Here is a 13,686-nt window from a genome sequence, read left to right as displayed (position 1 = left end):
GGGGGGGGGGGGGGGGCAATCAAGAAGGGGGCAAATACTTTTTCATGGCACATTTGGCTTTTTAGTGCCGGTGCAAAGGCGTAGGCAGGAAAATAAACATTCACACAATTTACAAGGAATTAACATAAATAGTTATTGGCTGTGACAAAAACTCAACAATTTAAACAGGATCTCTGATAACAATAAAACTGACAAATCTTACGTGAAGATAAAAACACACCAATTATTCAATAATACATGTGAGAAGAAAAGGAGTGAAATGGAAGGCTCTGGCTGGCGTACAAGGAATTAAAAGGATATGATAAAGTGTTTCAAATAGATAAAGAAGAGCTGCATAGAAACCGGAAAGATGAACCTAACACATGTAAACAAAAAGGGTCACCAACATGGTACCTGTTGAGCCTATTTTAAAACTAACACGATAATGATTGGAGATTGTGATTTCCTCAGAAAATTGTAGAAGTAATACCAGTAATTTGGACATTTGCAGATTTCTGGAAATGAAATTTAGCATATTGACATTTATCTGCTTCCTAAATTCCTATCTTATTAAAAAAAAAAAAAAAAAAAAAAAAACATCGTTGAATAGCGAGAACTCTGTCAAAAGTTTAAATACACGTTCTAGTGCTATAGGGAAAGCTTGATTAGTAACAAGAAACATATAAATTATTTTTTCAGATGTGCGAATCAAACTTCACATTAATCAGCACCCATGAACTAGCTCTCAGTTTCAAAAAGGTTGGTGACCCCCTTGCTTCAGTCCACTATTAGAAAACTAATGGTTCCAATGGGAAAGGACCATTTTTCTCCTCTCTCTCTCTCTCTCTCACTCATATATATATATATATATATATATGTCGCTATATATATATATATATATATATATATATATATATATATATATATATTACACAGAATACCATATCTAGACAAGTGGGGCTGCATGGAACATATTATTGTCAAAAAAAATAAAACATTTTTTGGTTGACTTCCTCTTTAATGCAATAATTTCACAACATCTGATAGACAGACTCGATATATATATATCTATATATATATGTATCGTACCTTCTACATCCAACTAGTTATGGCTAATTGAACTATTGACCAGTGCTGGGCATGAGCAGATCTAAGCTATTCCTTCTTATTACTGATGAGTGTAATAAAATCAACAGGCTTGAGAAAGGCAGCGATCACTGAAGAGGTTTGTTGGTGGATCACAAGGTCATAAGTATACTGTATGTACTCAGGCACACAAAAAGAGATTAAAATAAGCACTAGGGAAAATGTTGAATTAAAAATAAGGCACTATAAGGACAAAATGAAAAACTTTCTCTCAATGGCTGAAGGGAATGGGTTCACTGTAGTTATTATAAGTTGAGATTTATTCAAACAGTATCATAAAAGTCAATGTGGCTTTTATTGGAGTAATTTAGAGTTCTTGAAATTCAGAACCCATGACTTTATTGATGTAAAAGCCATTAGAAATGTCTTATTATAGTTGTGTCAAGCCTGAAAGCACTAATATGAATGAATTTGGTTACGCAAGTTGTTTTTATAGTCAATATGATCGTTGTTGATTTTAAATAGCTGTGTTAGCTTACATTAGAAAAGTTCCAAGTGTCAAAACTGCAAGTTTACCCCGCTCTCCTTGTTCCATGTTTATTTGAGCCTGTTTATTATTATTATTATTATTATTATTATTATTATTATTATTATTATTATTATTATTATTATTATGCAATTGGCTGGCAACCAATTCTGGGTGTACCCCGCCTACTGCCTGAAACCGTCTGGGATAGGCTCCAGCACCCCTGTGAAGAGAAAAGAAAAAGAAAAAAAAATACTCAGGTACAATATAAGGGAAAATATGAGATGCTTAAAATGCTTCTAGTGTCATAATGGTTGCAGAGCCTTCAAGTAAAATACTCAAATGTCAAGTCACATTTAAATGACTTATTGAGCCCTTAATCACAAAAGACTTGCAAAGGGTTTCACAGACCATAAAATTGGCAAGTATTAATGGGGAGGAGAAATGGGATACTCGTCTTTCTTTTGTGAGGCAATGCTTATTTGAAAATTGTTAATGTGATTTGTAAGAACACATGGATTGCATTAATGTATGTATATCTGTATAAATTTTTCCCAGCTGTGTAGATATGTTTGTAGGTGTTTTTGTATGGTTCAATTAAGGTTGTTGGTTGAGGCCACTACTTTTTAAGAGAGTTTCAAAAAGTCTGTTGCATGTAGAGGGGAATCACTGCTGCTGAACATGGTGCTGTTGATTAAAGCAAAATTGAAGAGCTCGCAAATCACGTTCCACTTTGATCGTGATTGTTGATCACCAACACAGAATAACAACAATAATCTTACAACATCCCACGAGTGAAAGGGAAAAAAACAAAAATAAAAAATTCCAAACACTTTATATGGGGGGGGGGGTAAAAAATAATAAAATGCACACATATGAAATTAACCAATTAAGTAGAGTGTCATTCTTGTTTTCATCACGGTGTAGTTCTGGTCAGTGTTGCCGGTAACGCGTTACTGCGTTACTCAAAAGAGTTGCTTTCTAAAGTAACTAATAGTCTAACGCGTTACTTTATTCTACAAAGTAGTCTGATTAAAGTTACTGTCCAGAGAATCAATGCGTTACTCCACATTGTCATGAAGAAGGCAAACTATCTCACTGTTGTAACAGTCACAAACAACTACTGCTAACTACGAAGATGAGGCAGAAGTCATTGATCACCACACTGAATTCAGCCATGGTCTGGTCATGAATGGTTTGCACATTCAAAACAAAAGTGATGATACTTTTACTACTAGTTTTATTAACCAACAGGCACACAACACAACAAAAAAAGTGTGCATTATGGACCATAAAAGTGGTAAAAAAAACAATTTATTTCCATCCTCAACTGGTCCGTGAAGCATTATGGGATGAGGTCGTCTCCGCCCTCTCGCCAGGGGGAGTGACGTCAGACAAGTTACGTTTTCAGTAGGGGTGGAACAAAAAAACGATTCGACCGAACCATCGTTCGTCAAGGGGAGCTAAACGACCGTATCGGTTGCGAGTGAGGCTTTATGGTTTTCATAACAATAGCAAGAGTTCTGCGCCGTGCTCTACTTGTTTTGTTTACATTTCAGTAGCATCACCATTCAAGCTACTTCCGTGTTTCCGTGCTCGCGACACGGCGCGCGCGCGCGCAACGAGTGACAACATACAAATGGAGACAGCAGAAGCCGGTGCCGTACATCTCGGTATTTCCCATGGCTATCGAGTCCTCTCGGTGCACTTGTATGTCCCGGGCCGGCGTTGGTACTGCGCGCGAGCCAAAAAGAATAACTCCCGTGACGATCCAATGCATGGATTCAAACCACACAGGTATGTCCCACAGCCAACACACCGGCTAAGCTAAAAGCACACTGCAAGTATCTCATTTCTCAGTTTGTGGCTCCCTGTCAATGTCTACAACTAGCATGAGCAGCAGATAGGAGAACTGAGACGTGCCCGCGATTACGACAGCCCAAAAAACAAAATATAAACAGTAGTGATTCTGTGGTCATCATCGTGTCTCAGATTAAAAAAACAAAAAAAGATGTCATACATTAACCAAAAATGAAAGTGATGACAAAAGAAAAAACAATTGTTAAATACAAAAATTGTTGATTAATAAGGGAAATGAACTTTTGGAAATATTTTTGCATATATTAAGTGGTTAAAATGTGTTTGATAGATTTATTGTTCCATAAGGTGGCTTCATATTTCTTTTGGCTGGACGGTAGGTTTATTTCATGTCTTAAATTTATGTTTCTGAAATACTTCACAATGTGCAAATATTCTGTTTAATTGTGTTGGTGTCTGTCTAAAGGTTAAATATTTATATTTAACATTAAATTATCAACCTTTTGTTTTCCTGATCCTTATTTTGAAGAGAAAAAACAAACAAACCAAAAAACAATTATAACTGTCAATAACTACTAATAAATATTTAAACTGATACATGTGTACACACTGGAATAGCGGAACAAACAAACAATAGAGGAATTTAGGGGATTTTCATTTTCAACCTGGATAGATTTTTATTTTTTGTTTTATAAAAAGTATTTACGTTACAAGAAGTCAAGAGAGACTGCCTATTTTGTTTTTCATAAAAAAAACACTTTATTTTCATGTTAAAAATGCACTTTCAATAAAGTATTTGGAACTCCGTTTCTACTGCATTATTTTTATGTTGAGATGGTGTTATCGGCAGCTGCTGAAAGTAACTAAAAAAGTAACTTTTAATCTAACTTAGTTACTTTTAAAATCAAGTAATCAGTAACGCAATTTAGTTACTTTTAAAACCAAGTAATCAGTAAAGTAACTAAGTTACTTTTTCAAGGTAACTGTGGCAACACTGGTTCTGGTTGCCTGCAGGGGCCAACAAAATTATTGTTATTCATGCTTTGGCCGCATAAAACTAGTCAGGAAGAGGCTGCTGTTAATTCTTTCTTTCTCTTTCTCTTTCTCTTTCTCTTTCTCTTTCTCTCTCTCTCTCTCTCTCTCTCTCTCTCTCTCTCTCGCTCAAAAAAAAAAAAAACACACACAAAAAAAAACTTTTGGCCAGCCATGATGTCTGCTAGCTAGAAACAGAGCTGCACTCTTTCTTTACAGATACACTTGTTGTCCCCTATGTATTTTGTTGTTGTTGTTGTTTTAAAAGGTTTTTGTAAGAACCCAAAATATTGCCACTTGTTTTACATAAGGTCCATTAGGTTATCATTTCTTTTGGCTGGATTAGAACAGAGGAAAAATTGTGTCAAGCATTCACTGGCCACATCAAATGACAAGGACGGCCTTGAGTTTGACACGTGTCAATAATAGGATGACAAGGTTGTATTGAATCTCTATAAATACTAATTTCAACAACTCTTTTAACAACAGAAAGAAACCAAAGACAAGTGAAAACAATGTACAGGGACAGGAGTCACCCAAGCAATCTAATTTATGATTGAAAAATGCATTCCAACAAACACAGGGAGCTGACTTTCAAACGAGGAAGACTCATGAAAAAAAAAAAAAAAAAAAAAAGCAGGTGCTGACTCGCCTCTTGTGACAGCCAGTCAGCCAAACCCATAAATTGTCTTCACTTGTCTCATCGACAATGTTCCTGACAAGAACTGCACAAACACAGGAGACTAAGGAAATTCTAAAAAAAAAAACACTCCGGATATCAATATAAAATAAGTTAAAAAAATATAAAACACAGATCATAACACAATTCTGAAACTGGAATATTGCATTTTGGATTTCAAATGGTAGAAACTATTGTGAAAAAATGTAAATGCAAATCATTCGGTGGAAGATAATTTTAAAATTACTTTATGGCTGGGTGATAATTTTAAATCTACCCAGCATTTCTTATTTTTGATTATGTCCAGCTGGCATTACTTGAAAATATTTGCAGCGTTATCGTCATATTAATTTAAGGTGGCGCACTGAGTTGACCATCTTGGGTGGAACTAAATGTCACCTGATGCTTATCATTTTTAATCAAACCTTCTGTGTCCACATGGGAAAACAGTGATCCCTGACAGCCTCTAATGCAACAGTGAAAACAGTTTTGGTGTCTGCACAAAATGCCTTTAATGAATATAGCAGCAAACACCACACTAGGGAGGGTGTTCACTTTGACTGTAATAGGCCATTATCATAATTATAGCCATTAGAGAGTTAAAAAGTAAACAAGCAAATAGTTGATATTATGTGAGATGCATCTCTGGGGTAGGAAGCAGGGGTTGGTAAATACCTATTGTTATGCAGAATATTCATATGGTTTTATGGGGAAAATGACATTCTAATACAGAGAGTACCTGTAATTATTGTTTTTAACAGCTTGATCAGTGTATTTTTTTTTCTTTCTAAGAGGTGACTGGATAAATAAATAAATAAATAAATAAATAAATAAATAAATAAATGAAAAATAGATATTTTTCTATTTCAGTTCTATGGTCAGTACTTTATATTGATTTTCATTTAGAAGCCAATAATTTCCATGATCACAATGGACATTGCTGGATTTATTCAATGGGCATTGAAATGATGGCAGCAGTTGCTCTCAATTCAAGGCCAAGAGAATGAAATTACCTGGTTAAAAGAACAATGACAAGCATCTTGCTGGATTTACATATTGGCTGTTCGAATACATGGGCTTGACCAGTGGTGTCCAAATTACGGCCCGGGGGCCATTTGCGGCCCGCCGTCCATTTTTTAGTGGCCCGCGACATATGCTAAAAATGGCATTTGACTCAGTTAAAATAAAATAAAAACAAAAATGTTTGGAGATGGTCAAAGTAAGATGGGAGGGTGTCGAAAAACACGTGCTATTAAAGTTTATTTTAGTTAACTAAAACTAACAAAAAAAAATAAAATTATAAACTACAATTTCGTTCACGAAATAAAATAAAAACGAAGATGCTTTTTAAAAAAAGAAAACTAACTGAAACTACATTTTATGTTTACAAAATTAACTAAAAATAAAACTAACTATAATTATAGCAAAAATGTCCTTCGTTTTAGTCTTTGGTAATTAATTTAATACATGAGCCTTTGGGGATGATTTTAAATGTGATTTTTAGTAGATTTATTTTGATATAAACCGGAATAATGACGTTGCGCCCATGGTGTTTTTTTTTTTTTTTTAGATATTGCGCATATAAATGTGTATATACACATTAAAAACAACAACAACAACAACTAAAACTAATACTGAAACTAACTAGACTAATACTAAGCATTTATTAAAGAACTAAAATAATAAATAAATAAAAAAAACTAACAGAACCACCCTGAAAACTAATTAAAACTAAAAAAAAAAAAAAAAAAAAACTCAAAACAAAATATTGCCATTTTACAAATAAATTGGTTTATATACTGTAGCATTTTTCTAAATATACAAAAGCACAAATCAATTATTTGTACAATTTTTAGGACTAAACAATTTCTCTTGATAACATTATGTGGCCCTTGTGTCTTTCTGATTTTCTGTATGTGGCCCTCAAATGAAAAAGTTTGGACACCCTTGGGCTAGAGACCAAGTGAGACAAAGAGCAACCAGCCTCATCTCTCACAAAAAGCTGAGACAAACACATAGCAACAGGACCATCAAACGTCTCCAATATAATGTTTTCAGACACTGATGCAGTGAGGTTTTTCATAATCAGGCAAATGTATTTGACAGTTGTTACATATTTAGTTTTGCTGATCACATAAGAGCATAAGTGAGGCATGCAGCATTCTGCCTCCTCACTATGGCAGGTTGCCTCCTTTCAGTATGGCTGTGAGGGCGTCCGAAAGCATACATGTTCACATTAGGGCTGTTCTATGCAGACACCGAGCTAGCCTAGATTATTTGACTTGGTAAAACTAAAGGCTGATCTCAATGATCGTAAACTGGGGAATGAATGTGAACCACCTGGACAGTTTTTTTTTAGTTTTTTTTTAAGCTTTTTGGTTGAACACGTTTTGTACCAGAGGTGGCAAAGTTACATCACCTTGACCTCACAGTGGCTACAATGTTATGTGTGCAAATAACATTCTCAACATTAAAAACCCTCCAAACATTAATTTGAAATAGGACTGATCAAGGAAGAGATATTTTACTGACAATAATTTTTATTCAGACGAGAGACCTTTGAATCTCAAAGAATAAAAGGAGGACTTTTACAGCAAAGTAACAGATTGCTGTTCAGAGGGAGAAGTGCAAGGACTTCTTCTACAAGTACCGTATTTTCACGACTATAACGCGCACCTAAAAGCCTTCAATTTTTTCAAAAGCTGACCATGCGCCTTATAATCCAGTGCACCTTATATATGGATCAATATTGAGCCGCAACAGGTCTCGCTGTCAAGACGCTATCGGTGACCCTGCATGATCGGTGACGCGCATGCGCAGAAGATCCCGCCATCTTGGATCGCTAGCTAATACTAATACTTTACCTCAGAGAAAATAATAAAACAGCTGTTGATTCATTTTGGGAGTGAATGGAGTTGTCAGAAAGCTGGTTTGTAATCTATTAATAAAGTTTGACTGACCTATCTGACTGTTTTGTTGACATTCCCTTTCGCGCAGCACCATCTAATGGATGCATAACGTAACCCCAGCCTCTACTGTAGCGCCTTATATATGGAAAAAGTTTTAAAATACGTCATTCGTTGAAGGTGCGCCTTATAATGCGGTGTGCCTTATAGTGCGGAAAATACGGTAAATGAAAGACCGCATTGCCACATGACAATTGACCAAGGGGAGTCGAGTCTGCCTCCTTGTAATTTAATTAGACCAAATGTGACTCTCCCACAATTCACTGAGCCATAGGAGACATATCTGAATTACATTATACATAGAAGATATGACATTATCCCTCACAGTGTATCATGTAAACATTACACCTGCACTGTGGCATCATTTTTAAAGTCTAAAGCCAAGGATGCGTAACTTCTTGAGCTCAGAAGAGAGACAAACCTGTTACGGATTTACTGAGGAGAGATGTGAACATGTGGAAGCAAGCATTATAGTGTGCACATTAACAAGCAGTCTTCATACTACATGATGTCCATTACGCAAGCATAAAAATAGAGTTCTAGCGTTATTTTTTCCCCGTGACATAAATTATTCACACACACAAAAAATCAATAAGGAGCTGACGCAAGGAAACCGAACACCTGGACAAACAGGTCATTCAAAACAAAAAAAATTCACCTAATGGATTATTTTTCCTTTTTTTGTAGCTGCTGGTTGGTTGTTTAGTGTTTATTGTGAAAACTGCAGAGGCCAAACATGACTAAAGTGGCTAATTTGTGGCCCACTGCAACTTTTGCAATAAATTCGGTGAGCTGTTCACAACGACATTTATTGCATTCCCTGTAATATGAAGTCTTTTGCCATAAATTTGGTGAAAGATCATTTCCTAATTGCTAAAATAAGAAACACTTATATTCTTGACTGTCATCAAATTGGCTCAGAGGGAATCAAGTATGAACAACATCTGGGATTCATTTCAGAATCAAATGTTCAATGTTTTCTATTATGTGCTGAAGTATGTTTTGTCAGATCTGAACATTTTGTCATCAAAATAGCAAGATTGTTTATTTGAAGGCATCAACATTACGATACTTTATTGGCCTGTATATCTTCACATGTCTGATTTATTGGCTTCCCCCCCCCTACTACACAGTGAGCATACACACCGGTTTACACAAGTAACAGTAGAGGAAGCTGAGGATGACATTATCACTAACAAAATAACATTTGGTTTAAACACAAAGGGAGCACGGCTGATGATGTCATCAGTAAATACTATACTGTTGCCTACCTCTGGGGTCATGGGGAGGCAATGCCTCACTGCCCCCAGCAAAAAGCTGTCAATAAAGTAATGACATAAAGAATTAGACTATTTGTAAGTGAAATATTTATTTATTTATTTATTTATTTATTTATGTATTTATTTATTTATTTATTTATTTGTTTGTTTATTTATTTATTTATTTATTTATTTATTTATTTATTTATTTATTATTTACAAGTGAAATATTTGAAACAACACAACATATTTCAGAATATTAATTACAGAAGCCATTCATAAAGATACTATGACTATGACAATATAACAATAAGAACCTGTTAGATTCCTAAATTTGAAATTATGCTCCTCCATTTCCATGATTGTACAAGTCTATTGCAACTCTCCAAGCCCTGCATACTAACAAGATTTCAGAAAAAAAAAATCAGATGAGATGTGAATTCAATGCTGTAGAGGCTGCAGTGTGTGAGAATCCATTTGTAACAATGGAGGCGTCTTACAGACCTTCACCAGGATGAATGATTTGACACACACCCAACATACCATTGGAGAGTCGTGCTTCTTTAGTGGTTTTGTTGTTCTTAACGATCTGCTAAAACTACCCACTGAACAGCACACTACCCACATGCTGAAAAATATGGGCAAAGGACACTCTCGCAGTTGTGATTGCACAGGGAGGGGCCTTTAATCAGGACTTGTTGTATCTATAACATGCTAGTCTGCCCTCGAGACCCAAAAAAGCAAAGAGCAGAAAGAAAATGTCTTTTAATGGCCCTTGAGAAAAATGCGAGCAGATGTTTGCTCACGTTGGATTTTTTTCATATATATTTTTTTATTATTATTTTTTACCATGTTATGGGTCCTAAAGAAATGACAGTCTGTTCACATCTATACATTTAAAATTATGGTCCATATTTTCCCTTGCCTGCATCCTCCTCCCATCATTATTAGTGACGACAGACTTTCCAGCCTGCAGGAAGAAGCGCAGCAATTTAATAAAATTGTCAGGTTGAATTCCTTCCTCTCCAAGATCTGCTTGTTTTTCATTCTCACGCGAGCATGGAAACAAAGAATCAAGGGCAAAAAAAATATATATATTAATTTAAAAAAATAAAATAAAAATCATGATCAGGAGTGAGTTGCATTAGAGATGGGAGAATGTCAACACTTGAATGCGGTTGTATTTGACCTTGGTTGGCAACATTCACCAAAGCTCCAAAGAGTTGGAGAATACTTTTGAACATTAACCAAAATAATGTTAATTTTTAAAATACATTTCTCACAGGTTTACATAGTACTACATAGTAGTTGTGGAAGGTTTCCGCAAGCTGAAGCTGAAGAAATTACGAGCGGGACAGGAATTCAGCTTATTTAACTTTTTTTTGTAAACTCAAAAAATTATTAAAAACAAAACAAAAAACAAAACACTGATAAACCTCCACCAAATACCACCCCCACCCCCACCCAAAAAAGTGTTAGTGTTAAACACAATTGTATTTGTAAAATAAATAAATAGTCCACTGTACTCTTTTTGTGAGTGCTCAATAGATTTTTCTTTCTTTGTATGATCTGCACACAGCTGCCAGATCAGTATGAAGAAATGATGAAGAGGAACTGGCATCTGCAGCTGTAGGTTATCATTTAACCTGCACATTCACTAAGCCCTTTCCTATTCAGGCTGATGTGTCTTGCTGAATATCTCATCTGTGTAGATTGTTGATCTCTTTGCATGTATCCTAACATGTTCATGACCGTGCAACGCAACTAAAGTGAACAGTAATTAAGAAAAGCCTTATAGGAAAAGAACAGCGTAACGGTGGTCAGATTACAGCACACACACATGCACATAATTGCTTGAAATATATTTCAGCTGAAATATTCTAATCACACTAAATATGCACAGCTGGTAGATTTAGATCACTTCAACTGGAAACTGCAAAGATGTTAACAGGCCTCAAGGATAAAAGGGGGCTTGAGCCCCTACACTTTTCCTTCCTGATGTTTTATTTTATTATTTTATTTATTTTGTAATAAATACATTGATCTTTCTCACATATATACATATACATTCCTCTGTTGGTACTGCTTCCATGTCAAAACAAAGTACTGTATTTTCCGCACTATGAAGCGCACCTTCAATGAATGACATATTTTAAAACTTTTTCCATATATAAGGTGCTACAGTAGCGGCTGGGGTTACGTTATGCATCCATTAGATGGTGCTGCGCGAAAGGGAATGTCAACAAAACAGTCAGATAGGTCAGTCAAACTTTATTAATAGATTACAAACCAGCTTTCTGACAACTCCATTCACTCCCAAAATGAATAAACAGCTGTTTTATTATTTTCTCTGAGGTAAAGTATTCGTATTAGCTGACAATCCAAGATGGCGGGATCTTCTGCGCATGCGCGTCACCGATCGTGCAGGGTCACCGATAGCGTCTTGACAGCGAGACCTGTTGCGGCTCAATATTGATCCATATATAAGGCGCACTGGATTATAAGGCGCATGGTCAGCTTTTGAAAAAATTGAAGGCTTTTATGTGCGCCTTATAGTTGTGAAAATACGGTAATTAAAAAAACAAAATAATTAAAAAAACAACAACAACAAAACTCCAAATATCTTATCGGGAGAGGACGCTCAATGTGAATGTTGGCCCCATCCCCTCCATTCTCGCTCGGTTACCTTCATGACCTCCTAGACAATCGGAAATGACAAAACTCATGTAATCAATAGTAATGTCGAATATGGTTGGCACAAGTCGTTCGTTGTCCGCTGACGAATATTTTCCCAGGCCTAATTTTGTTTCCAGTCCATCCCTGACCACCAGGCTTAGGAAGTTTTCTGGGGGAGTTGTTGTAGCTACACAATCTTTTACCATGTGATAACTTTCTACTTAATGTTAATGGTCCCTGGCCAGACCAAATATTATGTGTTTATAGAGTTTAGTTTACAGCCATTTTAAATTCAACTCACACCTGATCTAAATGTGGCTTTGCATTTCAAATGTGCTCATAGATTGGAACGTGATTATAAGCTCTGTGATACAGTATGAAGTGTGTGTGCAGCATGCCCCCGCACACACTTGTGTTTATATTTGCTCTCCCTGAACTGCACAATGACCGCCATCTCACATTTCAATCCCAAACACGTTCATGCAAATGCACCATAATGATAAAAAGGTGAATGGCCAACACAAGCTGTTTGCTCAATTAATCTTTATACTGTACAAACACTACCAGAATCTATTTATGTAGTCCACAGCATGAGAGAAGCGATTACAGCAGTTATGTCATCAGCAGTCAGTAGCATAAAAGAAAAATATTTTATTGTTGATTATTATTATTATTATTATTATTATTATTATTATCATTATTATTATTATTATTACATCTTCTATTGTACACTGGTAGTTTTTTCCACTTGTTTGTATTTTCTCATGAATTTGCAACTATAAAATAGCCCCCCGAGTGTTCATTCTTTGTCTTACCATGACAATTGCATACTCTAGGTTGAGCACTCCTAAATTTTTGTTTTATTTTAGACCGTCCTTCAACAGGGAGGCTGGCAGTATGTGGTTGACCAACGCTAGGTCGGTACCGTCCTTTTCTCATTCTCAAATAGTGTGCACGTGGAAAGGCTTACTGTTGTGACATTTTCAGAGGTTGAAGCGGTACTATAAATTAAATAGAGATGTTGACATGAAAACAAAGATCACATTGGAAATGTGATCGAGTAGATGGTGGAATGAATTTTGTTCAGATTCTGTGGGTAAACTCCGCTGAAACATTACATCCCATTGCAGTAAAGCTACATAAGGAAAGGGTTATTAAAATTTCCACTCCATCCTTTCCTTCCTACCACACACACAAAAGTACCTACTCTTGCTCTCTCTCACACACACTCACTACAAACAAATATGAAGTGTTTTTTCCTTCTTCGTTAAGTGTCAAGCCAACATTCTGATGGATGTCTTCCCCAGGGTGGCTTCGGTGTCGTTATGTCATTGTTCTTCTTTCTCCCAAAATAACTCATCCTGACGTCAAGCAGCGAGTGTTCATGGTTCCTTTTTTACTTTGACTCAATGGGCACCAACCAGTGCACAAAACATAAAGAGAGCAAACTAATATTCCAGCTGTTTAAAATGAGACCCAATGTGGGAACACTGGATTGAACCATCATATAATTATTCATCAATATTTAACGCATAATCAGTCCTGCTTTCATTAATTATAGAGGAGAAGAATTTTGTTGAAGATGGAGCCTCATCATTTCCATCTTCTCTGCCTTTTCTCAATTGCATTGACCTCCGGAATGAAATTAATTTCTTCTCTTCACCC

This window comes from Festucalex cinctus, chromosome 6, assembly GCF_051991245.1.
Source record: "Festucalex cinctus isolate MCC-2025b chromosome 6, RoL_Fcin_1.0, whole genome shotgun sequence".
In the NCBI taxonomy this organism is placed as follows: Eukaryota; Metazoa; Chordata; class Actinopteri; order Syngnathiformes; family Syngnathidae; genus Festucalex; species Festucalex cinctus.
The sequence above is the reverse complement of the archived record's forward strand: the minus strand, read 5'-3'. Positions refer to the sequence as shown.